Raw genomic sequence first — 12,555 nt, forward strand, 5'->3', positions numbered from 1 at the left:
CACCCTGTCACCAGTCACCCCCCTCAGTCACCCTGTCACCCCCTCCCTCAGTCACTCTGTCACCCCCTCAGTCACCCTGTCACCCCCCTCACCCTGTCACCCCCTCACCCTGTCACCCCCTCCCTCAGTCACCCTCACCCCCTCCCTCAGTCACCCTGTCACCCCCTCACCCTGTCACCCCCTCACCCTGTCACCCCCTCCCTCAGTCACCCTCTCACCCCCTCCCTCAGTCACCCTGTCACCCTCCCTCAGTCACCCTGTCACCCTGTCACCCCCCCTCAGTCACCCTGTCACCCCCCTCACCCCCTCCCTCAGTCACCCTGTCACCCCCCCCCCAGTCACCCTGTCACCCCCCCTCACCCCCTCACCCTGTCACCCCCTCCCTCAGTCACCCTGTCACCCCCACTCACCCTCTCACCCTGTCACCCCCCTCAATCACCCTGTCACCCCCTCCCTCAGTCACCCTCTCACCCCCTCAGTCACCCTGTCACCCCCCCTCACCCTGTCACCCCCTCAATCACCCTGTCACCCCCTCCCTCAGTCACCCTCTCCCTCAATCACCCTGTCACCCCCCCTCAGTCACCCTGTCACCAGTCACCCCCCTCAGTCACCCTGTCACCAGTCACCCCCCTCAGTCACCCTGTCACCCCCTCCCTCAGTCACTCTGTCACCCCCCTCAGTCACCCTGTCACCCCCCCAGTCACCATGTCACCCCCCCCTCAGTCACCCTGTCACCCCCCCTCACCCTGTCACCCCCTCACCCTGTCACCCCTCACCCTGTCACCTCCTCACCCTGTCACCCCATCACCCTGTCACCCCCTCCCTCAATCACCCTGTCACCCCCTCCCTCAGTCACCCTGTCACCCCCTCCCTCAGTCACCCTGTCACCAGTCACCCCCCTCAGTCACCCTGTCACCCCCTCCCTCAGTCACTCTGTCACCCCCCCCCTCACCCTGTCACCCCCCCCCCTCACCCTGTCACCCCCTCAGTCACCCTGTCACCAGTCACCCCCCCAGTCATCCTGTCACCCCCCTCAGTCACCAGTCACCCCCCCTCAGTCACCCTGTCACCCCCCTCACCCTGTCACCCCCTCCCTCAGTCACTCTGTCACCCCCTCAGTCACCCTGTCACCCCCCTCACCCTGTCACCCCCCTCAGTCACCCTGTCACCAGTCACCCCCCCAGTCACCCTGTCACCCCCCTCAGTCACCCAGTCACCAGTCACCCCCCCTCAGTCACCCTGTCACCAGTCACCCCCCCTCAGTCACCCTGTCACCCCCCTCAGTCACCCTGTCACCAGTCACCCCCTCACCCTGTCACCCCCCTCAGTCACCCTGTCACCACCCTCAGTCACCCTGTCACCACCCTCAGTCACCCTGTCACCCCCTCCATCAGTCACCCTGTCACCCCCTCAGTCACCCTGTCACCCCCCTCAGTCACCCTGTCACCAGTCACCCCCTCCCTCAGTCACCCTGTCACCCCGTCACTCTGTCACCAGTCACCCCCCCTCAGTCACTCTGTCACCAGTCACCCCCTCCCTCAGTCACCAGTCAACCCCTCTTTCCCTCACTCTGCTACCTGTCACTCCCTCCCACGCTCTGTCAGCCCCTCCCTCCTACGCTCTGCCACCTGTCCCCTCCTCACTCTGCCAACACTATCCCACAGCACACTATGTGCCTTACAATGCCCTACACACACTACATCCCACCCCCACACTATGTGTCTTACCCATACTGCATCCCTATCACCCCTACACCAGGTCTGTCTCCTAAATTACTATCAATAAAGATTTGTATCAGGACAAGTAGATTGTCACGGCAGACAAGTAGATTGGGCAAACACTTTAGTCCCTGGACAAGTAGTTTTTTTTTTTTTAAATTTCAACACCCCTGCCCTCTCTGCCATATACACCCCCGCCATATACACCCCTGCCTTGTCATAATATCCTCCCTGATATAAACCCACTACCTGGTCATAATTCCCACCCTGGCATATACCCCTTTAACATGTCATATAATACCCACACTGCCATAATCCCCTCCCTGCTATATACCTCCACCGTATCATAATACACACCCTGCCATACACCCTGGCCCTGCCTTGACATAGTATCCTCTCTTCCATATAACACCCAATCCCATTGTTCCCACCCGTGACATAAAACACCATATACTCACCACCTCACCTGCAGTCACCTCCTTCAATCCACTGTGTGCAGTGGCACACACTGTCATAGTATCCACCACACTGTCCCACCCTGCCATATACCTTTCTCCTGATAGTAATACTCACCCACTTACATATACATCCACGTTGTCACATTCCCCCAGACAGATAGGACAGATATATACTGGAAGGCAGTGAGATTAAACATTTTTATGGACCATATAGGAGTTTGTGTACGCCCTGCAGTAAGCCGGCAGCCGGGGTATGACTTCATCCTGGCATCGGCATCACTACTGGTCGTGCAAGTGAGCTGTGAAGGAAGAGCACAGAGATCCCAGCCCAGCAGCAACCGCTTGTCACTCCCAGAGTAAGGTAGGGAGGTTGGTTGGACCTCTTAATAACTAAATACGTTTGTATATCTGTGGTTGTGTATATGTTTAGTAGATAGCTCCCTAATTTGGTGTCCTTAAATATGTCAATCCCACATAAGGATAACAAATAAGTGAGTTATCTACTAAACAACCTAAAGATTAAAATTAAGAAAAAGGCTTTTTAAATTTTGATCTTTTAGCTATTTAGTAGAGAATTCCCTAAATTGGTGCCCTTATGTGAGATTCCATATGTAAAGATACCAAATTAGGGTGCTGTTTAGCAGATAGCTCCCTTATTTGGTGTCCTTAAATATGGCAATCCCACATCTCAGCATCTTGCCAACACTACACACAAACACATCCCTGCATTCCAGTGCAAACACTACATACAAACACACCTCTGTATTAAAACATCACCATTATATATAACCACACCACTGCATCTCGCCAACACTACACACAAAAGCATGCCTGCATTAAAATGCCAACACTACATACAAACACACCCATTCATTCACTCGCACTTACTCCATACAAAAGCATGCTTACATTGAAACATGCAAGCACTGCTCAATGCTACATACATTAAAAAAAATGTGGGTGTTTTGTACATTTTAAAGTGCAGGGGGGGGGGGGGGGGGTGCCAAAACTAGGACCCGCCCCGGGTGCCATATGCTCTAGGTACGCCCCTGACTGTGCTCACTCTGTATAATATAATACACTGTGCTCACTCTGTATAATATAATATAATATAATATAATAATACACTGTGCTCACTCTGTATAATATAATATAATACACTGTGCTCACTCTGTATAATATAATATAATATAATAATACACTGTGCTCACTCTGTATAATATAATATAATACACTGTGCTCACTCTGTATATTATAATATAATATAATATAATAATACACTGTGCTCACTCTGTATAATATAATATAATATAATATATAATATAATACACTGTGCTCACTCTTTATAATATATAATATAATACACTGTGCTCACTCTGTGTAATATAATATAATATAATAATACACTGTGCTCACTCTGTATAATATAATATAATACACTGTGCTTACTCTGTATAATATAATATAATATAATACACTGTGCTCTCTCTGTATAGTATAATATAATATAATAATACACTGTGCTCACTCTGTATAATATAATATAATATAATACACTGTGCTGACTCTGTGTAATATAATATAATATAATAATACACTGTGCTCACTCTGTATAATATAATATAATATAATACACTGTGCTCACTTTGTATAATATAATATAACAATACACTGTGCTCACTTTGTATAATATAATATAACAATACACTGTGCTCACTCTGTATAATATAATATAACACTGTGCTCACTCTGTATAATATAATATAACAATACACTGTGCTCACTCTGTATAATATAATATAACACTGCTCACTCTGTATAATATAATATAACAATACACTGTGCTCACTCTGTATAATATAATATAATACACTGTGCTCACTCTGTATAGTATAATATAATATAATAATACACTGTGCTCACTCTGTATAATATAATATAATAATACACTGTGCTCACTCTGTATAATATAATAATACACTGTGCTCACTCTGTATAATATAATAATACACTGTGCTCACTCTGTATAATATATAATATAATACACTGTGCTCACTCTGTATAATATAATATAATATAATAATACACTGTGCTCACTCTGTATAATATAATATAATAATACACTGTGTTCACTCTGTATAATATAATATAATAATACACTGTGCTCACTCTGTATAATATAATATAATAATACACTGTGTTCACTCTGTATAATATAATATAATAATACACTGTGCTCACTCTGTATAATATAATATAATATAATAATACACTGTGTTCACTCTGTATAATATAATATAATAATACACTGTGCTCACTCTGTATAATATAATATAATATAATAATACACTGTGCTCACTCTGTATAATATAATATAATAATACACTGTGCTCACTCTGTATAATATAATATAATAATACACTGTGTTCACTCTGTATAATATAATATAATAATACACTGTGCTTACTCTGTATAATATAATATAATATAATATAATGTGCTCACTCTGTATAATATAATATAATAATACACTGTGCTCACTCTGTATAATATAATATAATATATAATATAATACACTGTGCTCACTCTTTATAATATATAATATAATACACTGTGCTCACTCTGTGTAATATAATATAATATAATAATACACTGTGCTCACTCTGTATAATATAATAATATAATATAATAATACACTGTGCTCACTCTGTATAATATAATACACTGTGCTCACTCTGTATAATATAATATAATATAATAATACACTGTGCTCACTCTGTATAATATAATATAATACACTGTGCTCACTCTGTATAATATAATATAATATAATAATACACTGTGCTCACTCTGTATAATATAATATAACACTGTGCTCACTCTGTATAATATAATATAACAATACACTGTGCTCACTCTGTATAATATAATATAATACACTGTGCTCACTCTGTATAATATAATATAATATAATAATATACTGTGCTCACTCTGTATAATATAATATAACAATACACTGTGCTCACTCTGTATAGTATAATATAATATAATAATACACTGTGCTCACTCTGTATAATATAATATAATAATACACTGTGCTCACTCTGTATAATATAATATAATATAATATAATAACATGTGCTCACTCTGTATAATATAATAATATAATATAATAATACACTGTGCTCACTCTGTATAATATAATAATATAATATAATAATACACTGTGCTCACTCTGTATAATATAATACACTGTGCTCACTCTGTATAATATAATATAATATAATATAATAATACACTGTGCTCACTCTGTATAATATAATATAATACACTGTGCTCACTCTGTATAATATAATATAATATAATAATACACTGTGCTCACTCTGTATAATATAATATAATACACTGTGCTCACTCTGTATATTATAATATAATATAATATAATAATACACTGTGCTCACTCTGTATAATATAATATAATATATAATATAATACACTGTGCTCACTCTTTATAATATATAATATAATACACTGTGCTCACTCTGTGTAATATAATATAATATAATAATACACTGTGCTCACTCTGTATAATATAATATAATACACTGTGCTTACTCTGTATAATATAATATAATATAATTCACTGTGCTCTCTCTGTATAGTATAATATAATATAATAATACACTGTGCTCACTCTGTATAATATAATATAATATAATACACTGTGCTGACTCTGTGTAATATAATATAATATAATAATACACTGTGCTCACTTTGTATAATATAATATAATATAATACACTGTGCTCACTTTGTATAATATAATATAACAATACACTGTGCTCACTTTGTATAATATAATATAACAATACACTGTGCTCACTCTGTATAATATAATATAACACTGTGCTCACTCTGTATAATATAATATAACAATACACTGTGCTCACACTGTATAATATAATATAATACACTGTGCTCACTCTGTATAGTATAATATAATATAATAATACACTGTGCTCACTCTGTATAATATAATATAATAATACACTGTGCTCACTCTGTATAATATAATATAATAATACACTGTGCTCACTCTGTATAATATAATAATACACTGTGCTCACTCTGTATAATATATAATATAATACACTGTGCTCACTCTGTATAATATAATATAATATAATAATACACTGTGCTCACTCTGTATAATATAATATAATAATACACTGTGTTCACTCTGTATAATATAATATAATAATACACTGTGCTCACTCTGTATAATATAATATAATAATACACTGTGTTCACTCTGTATAATATAATATAATAATACACTGTGCTCACTCTGTATAATATAATATAATATAATAATACACTGTGTTCACTCTGTATAATATAATATAATAATACACTGTGCTCACTCTGTATAATATAATACACTGTGCTCACTCTGTATAATATAATACACTGTGCTCACTCTGTATAATATAATATAATAATACACTGTGTTCACTCTGTATAATATAATATAATAATACACTGTGCTCACTCTGTATAATATAATACACTGTGCTCACTCTGTATAATATAATATAATAATACACTGTGTTCACTCTGTATAATATAATATAATAATACACTGTGCTCACTCTGTATAATATAATATAATATAATATAATATAATATAATAACATGTGCTCACTCTGTATAATATAATAATATAATATAATAATACACTGTGCTCACTCTGTATAATATAATATAATATATAATATAATACACTGTGCTCACTCTTTATAATATATAATATAATACACTGTGCTCACTCTGTGTAATATAATATAATATAATAATACACTGTGCTCACTCTGTATAATATAATAATATAATATAATAATACACTGTGCTCACTCTGTATAATATAATACACTGTGCTCACTCTGTATAATATAATATAATATAATAATACACTGTGCTCACTCTGTATAATATAATATAATACACTGTGCTCACTCTGTATAATATAATATAATATAATAATACACTGTGCTCACTGTGTATAATATAATATAACACTGTGCTCACTCTGTATAATATAACAATACACTGTGCTCACTCTGTATAATATAATATAATACACTGTGCTCACTCTGTATAATATAATATAATATAATAATATACTGTGCTCACTCTGTATAATATAATATAACAATACACTGTGCTCACTCTGTATAGTATAATATAATATAATAATACACTGTGCTCACTCTGTATAATATAATATAATAATACACTGTGCTCACTCTGTATAATATAATATAATAATACACTGTGCTCACTCTGTATAATATAATAATACACTGTGCTCACTCTGTATAATATATAATATAATACACTGTGCTCACTCTGTATAATATAATATAATATAATAATACACTGTGCTCACTCTGTATAATATAATATAATAATACACTGTGCTCACTCTGTATAATATAATATAATATAATAATACACTGTGTTCACTCTGTATAATATAATATAATAATACACTGTGCTCACTCTGTATAATATAATATAATAATACACTGTGCTCACTCTGTATAATATAATATAATATAATAATACACTGTGTTCACTCTGTATAATATAATATAATAATACACTGTGTTCACTCTGTATAATATAATATAATAATACACTGTGCTCACTCTGTATAATATAATATAATATAATAATACACTGTGCTCACTCTGTATAATATAATATAATAATACACTGTGTTCACTCTGTATAATATAATATAATAATACACTGTGCTCACTCTGTATAATATAATATAATAATACACTGTGCTCACTCTGTATAAAATAATATAATATAATACACTGTGCTCACTCTGTATAGTATAATATAACAATACACTGTGCTCACTCTGTATACTATAATATAATAATACACTGTGCTCACTCTGTATAATATAATATAATATAATACACTGTGCTCACTCTGTATAGTATAATATAACAATACACTGTGCTCACTCTGTATAGTATAATATAATAATACACTGTGCTCACTCTGTATAATATAATATAACAATACACTGTGCTCACTCTGTATAGTATAATATAATATAATAATACACTGTGCTCACTCTGTATAATATAATATAATAATACACTGTGCTCACTCTGTATAATATAATATAATAATACACTGTGCTCACTCTGTATAATATAATATAATATAATAATACACTGTACTCACTCTGTATATCTGGAGTTCACATCCCATGGTGTGTGGGCGTGGCCTGTGGAGTGATGGGCTGGCGGTGGGCGTGGTTTCGGCGGAGTGGGCCGGTCATTACGCTAATAGCTTGGTATGCAGGGGGCGTGGCCAGCGGGGCGGGCTAGGTGGTGCCTCGGGTGGCAAGGCTGGCGAGCTGGAGGCTGTGAGCGGAAGGCGGAGGCTGAGCGAGCTGCCGGGGCCAGTGATGGTGCCGGAGAGCTGGGAGCACAGCGTGGCAGTCGGTGTGGCCGGGCTCACAGCAGGTAATGGGGCCGGCAGGGGGCGCTATGCTGGGGGGGGGGCAGGCTGGCACGGGCTGCTGGCAGTGGGCACACATTGGCACTGGCTGCTGGGAGTGGGCACATCGGGGGGTTAACAGGACTGGGCTGCCCTTAGAGAGGCCTGGCTGCCAATGCTGGACTACAACTCCTATCATGCTGTGTGATGGGAACGGTAGTCCGGCAACAAGTGAGCGGCTCCAGTTGCCCAGGTTTAATGCCAGAGAGCGAGATGGGAGTTGTAGGCAGAGATGGCAAGAAATGGGCATCACATGGGGCAAAGGATCAGCAGGAGATACAATGTAACTGTGAGAGAAACAGAACATTCCAAGTTCTCACTGTGAGAGGGCAACACATGCTCAGTAAGGGCAGAGGGCACAACATGAGTCTGCTGGGGCAATTTCAGAGGGCACAACATGAGTCTGCTGGGGCAATTTCAGAGGGCACAACAGGAGTCTCCTGGGGTAATTTCAGAGGGCACAACATGAGTCTGCTGGGGTAAGGGCAGAGGGCACAACATGAGTCTCCTGGGGTAAGGGCAGAGGGCACAACATGAGTCTGCTGGGGTAAGGGCAGAGGGCACAACATGAGTCTCCTGGGGTAAGGGCAGAGGGCACAACATGAGTCTGCTGGGGTAAGGGCAGAGGGCACAACATGAGTCTCCTGGGGCAATTTCAGAGGGCACAACATGAGTCTGCTGGGGCAATTTCAGAGGGCTCAACATGAGTCTGCTGGGGCAATTTCAGAGGGCTCAACATGAGTCTGCTGGGGCAATTTCAGAGGGCACAACATGAGTCTCCTGGGGTAATTTCAGAGGGCACAACATGAGTCTCCTGGGGTAAGGGCAGAGGGCACAACATGAGTCTGCTGGGGTAAGGGCAGAGGGCACAACATGAGTCTCCTGGGGTAAGGGCAGAGGGCACAACATGAGTCTCCTGGGGTAAGGGCAGAGGGCACAACATGAGTCTCCTGGGGTAAGGGCAGAGGGCACAACATGAGCCTCCTGGGGCAATTTCAGAGGGCACAACATGTCTCCTGGGGTAAGAGCAGAGGGCACAACTTGAGTCTGCTGGGGTAAGGGCAGAGGGCACAACATGAGTCTGCTGGGGTAAGGGCAGAGGGCACAACATGAGTCTGCTGGGGTAAGGGCAGAGGGCACAACATGAGTCTGCTGGGGTGAGGGCACAACATGAGTCTCCTGGGGTAAGGGCAGAGGGCACAACATGAGTCTCCTGGGGTAAGGGCAGAGGGCACAACATGAGTCTCCTGGGGTAAGGGCAGAGGGCACAACATGAGTCTCCTGGGGTAAGGGCAGAGGGCACAACATGAGTCTCCTGGGGTAAGGGCAGAGGGCACAACATGAGTCTGCTGGGGCAAGGGTAACTACTACAATGATTGTAATGCCAACAAATAATCCAGAATGAAACAATGACAAGTCCTGTGCTTTTATGGAGAATCATTGCATCCTGTCCTGTTAGTACATGAGTAACACAGTACTGCATATTACAGGTTTAGCAGGAAGGGTAACTTGTGATTGAAGCATGGCCACTGGAATGACAAAGATATTATCAGTTTATTGGAGTTAAATCAATGATGATAAACCTACTTACCTACCAGGCTGCATCTTTTTGAAGAATAAAGTGATATTTTGAAATGTTTGCAGATGTACCTGTGAGCAGATAGGAACATATTTTGTTGCTGCATGTGTAATGTGCCAACCTGTTGCAAGAGTCATGCAATAGATGGCTGTTTGTCAACTGTATCTTTAATTTTTCCCCCCTTCTTCCCATGCTGACTTGTTGTTCATGCAAGTAACCATTATGCAGTGTTGAGGTTTTTCAGCATGAGTCACCAGCAGTAATGGGTGCATATTTCTGATATCTCTACCAGAGACACAATGGGGATTCATATTAACAGACAGTTGATTAAACCTGAACATCCTGTGTATCAAAGATGGATTTTATTTTAACATTTGATAACCAGCATTCAAATGTTTAATAAACACATGGGCAGGAAGGCTGATGTTTTTGACCCCTGTCTCCAAATTAATCTGAATTTTATTTTTTTTCTTAATTTACGTTAGAACCCACTTATAAAATATTTACAATGGGTTTCATTGTTCGGAGCAGGATCTGACAAATGATGTGATCAGCAAAAGTTTGGAGGTGGAAGTGACATCATTCTGCTAAGCAAACTCATTTCTATCTTGAATCTTTTTTCTTGGTGTTTTTTGTAAACTGTGTGGAGGGTTGATAACCATCAGGCTTAACTCTGATTCACAGCAAAATAAACCATTTTATGTTTGCAAAACAGAAGGTTATATTCAGTTGTTTGCCTTAGTTTTTAAGTATACAAAAGGAGAGAACTTGTGTAGCCCGCATGGTCATTTCTGTACTAATTATTTTAATATTATTGATATATTTTAAAATAATACACATGTTGTAACATTCAGGAGTCTAAACAGCAAATTGCAGTGAATTAAATGAATTGGATATTTTGTCTAAAAGCGCCAAGTTGTGACTTTAGGTGAGTTGGATAATTTTTCTAAACCAGCTGTTACTGTCTGAATATTGCACATTGACTTTCCGTTTGCTACAATTTAGACTTTCTTGAATAAATACCCCAGTGGCTTATCAGTTCTAGGTGAATTTTGCAGAATTACTAGACTGATGATGTACACCAGTGGTTCCCAAACTTTTTAGGTTCATGGCGCCGTTAATATTTTTCCAAGGCGCTCCAAGTAAAAACTATTTTCTAGGTTGTATGTATGTACATTGCTGCGGCATATACTGGGCCCCTGTTCTGGAGAAATGCTTGCCGTTCAGGAGCAGATCCAGAATCTAATCTTGGGAGTGGCACGGGTAGATTATTTAAAGAAACAACCCAGGCACAATAACCACTACATTATGATATAGTGGTTATGGTGCCTGTAGTGCCCTCCCAGGGTAAGTAGTCAAACTGTTTAAGAACAGTTTGACAACTTACCTGAGGTGTGCCGGGATAGGGGCTGCAGTGTGTGTGAGGAGTGCAGTGTGCATGTGTGTGTGAGGGGTGCAGTGTTTGTACTGGGGTGCATTTTGTTTGTGAAGGGTATAGTGTGTGTGTGTGTGTGTGAGAGGTGCAGTTTACGTGGGGCAGTTTGTGCATGAGGGGTACATTGTTGAATGGGTAAGGCAGTGGCTGAGTGACAGGCAACAGAGGGTTGTAGTCAATGGAGTATATTCGAAGCATGGGCTTGACACCAGTGGGGTACCTCAGGGATCTGTACTTGGACCCATTCTCTTTAATATTTTATTAGTGATATTGCAGAAGGTCTTGATGGTAAGGTATGTCTTTTTGCTGATGATACTAAGATATGTAACAGGGTTGATGTTCCAGGAGGGATAAGCCAAATGGCTAATGATTTAGGTAAACTAGAAAAATGGTCAGAGTTGTGGCAGCTGACATTTAATGTGGATAAGTGCAAGATAGCTGCAGATAAGGGCAGAGTACAGAATATTTGAAAGAGTCCTAACCAGATGAAGGTAGGCAGACAATGTAATTGAGCAGCAGGAAATGCTAGCAGAATGTTTGGTTGTATAGGGAGAGGTATTAGCAGTAGAAAGAGGGAAGTGCTCATGCCATTGTACAGAACACTGGTGAGACCTCACTTGGAGTATTGTACGCAGTACTGGAGACCGTATCTTCAGAAGGATATTGATACATTAGAGAGAGTTCAGAGAAGGGCTACTAAACTGGTTCATGGATTGCAGGATAAAACTTACCAGGAAAGGTTAAAGGATCTTAACATGTATAGCTTGGTGGAAAGAC

General features: G+C 39.7%; 1 protein-coding gene across 1 annotated transcript in view; it reads left to right on the forward strand.

The window, feature by feature from the left end:
• The first annotated feature begins 8,623 nt into the window (after nt 1–8,623).
• LOC134574960 (uncharacterized) overlaps nt 8,624–12,555 on the forward strand; it is a 102,214-nt gene continuing 98,282 nt past the window's right edge. The window contains exon 1 of the mRNA XM_063434063.1: nt 8,624–8,730. The gene's annotated coding sequence lies outside the window, so the exon portion shown is untranslated. The remainder of the gene's footprint in view (nt 8,731–12,555) is intronic.

This window comes from Pelobates fuscus, chromosome 10 (genome assembly GCF_036172605.1).
Source record: "Pelobates fuscus isolate aPelFus1 chromosome 10, aPelFus1.pri, whole genome shotgun sequence".
In the NCBI taxonomy this organism is placed as follows: Eukaryota; Metazoa; Chordata; class Amphibia; order Anura; family Pelobatidae; genus Pelobates; species Pelobates fuscus.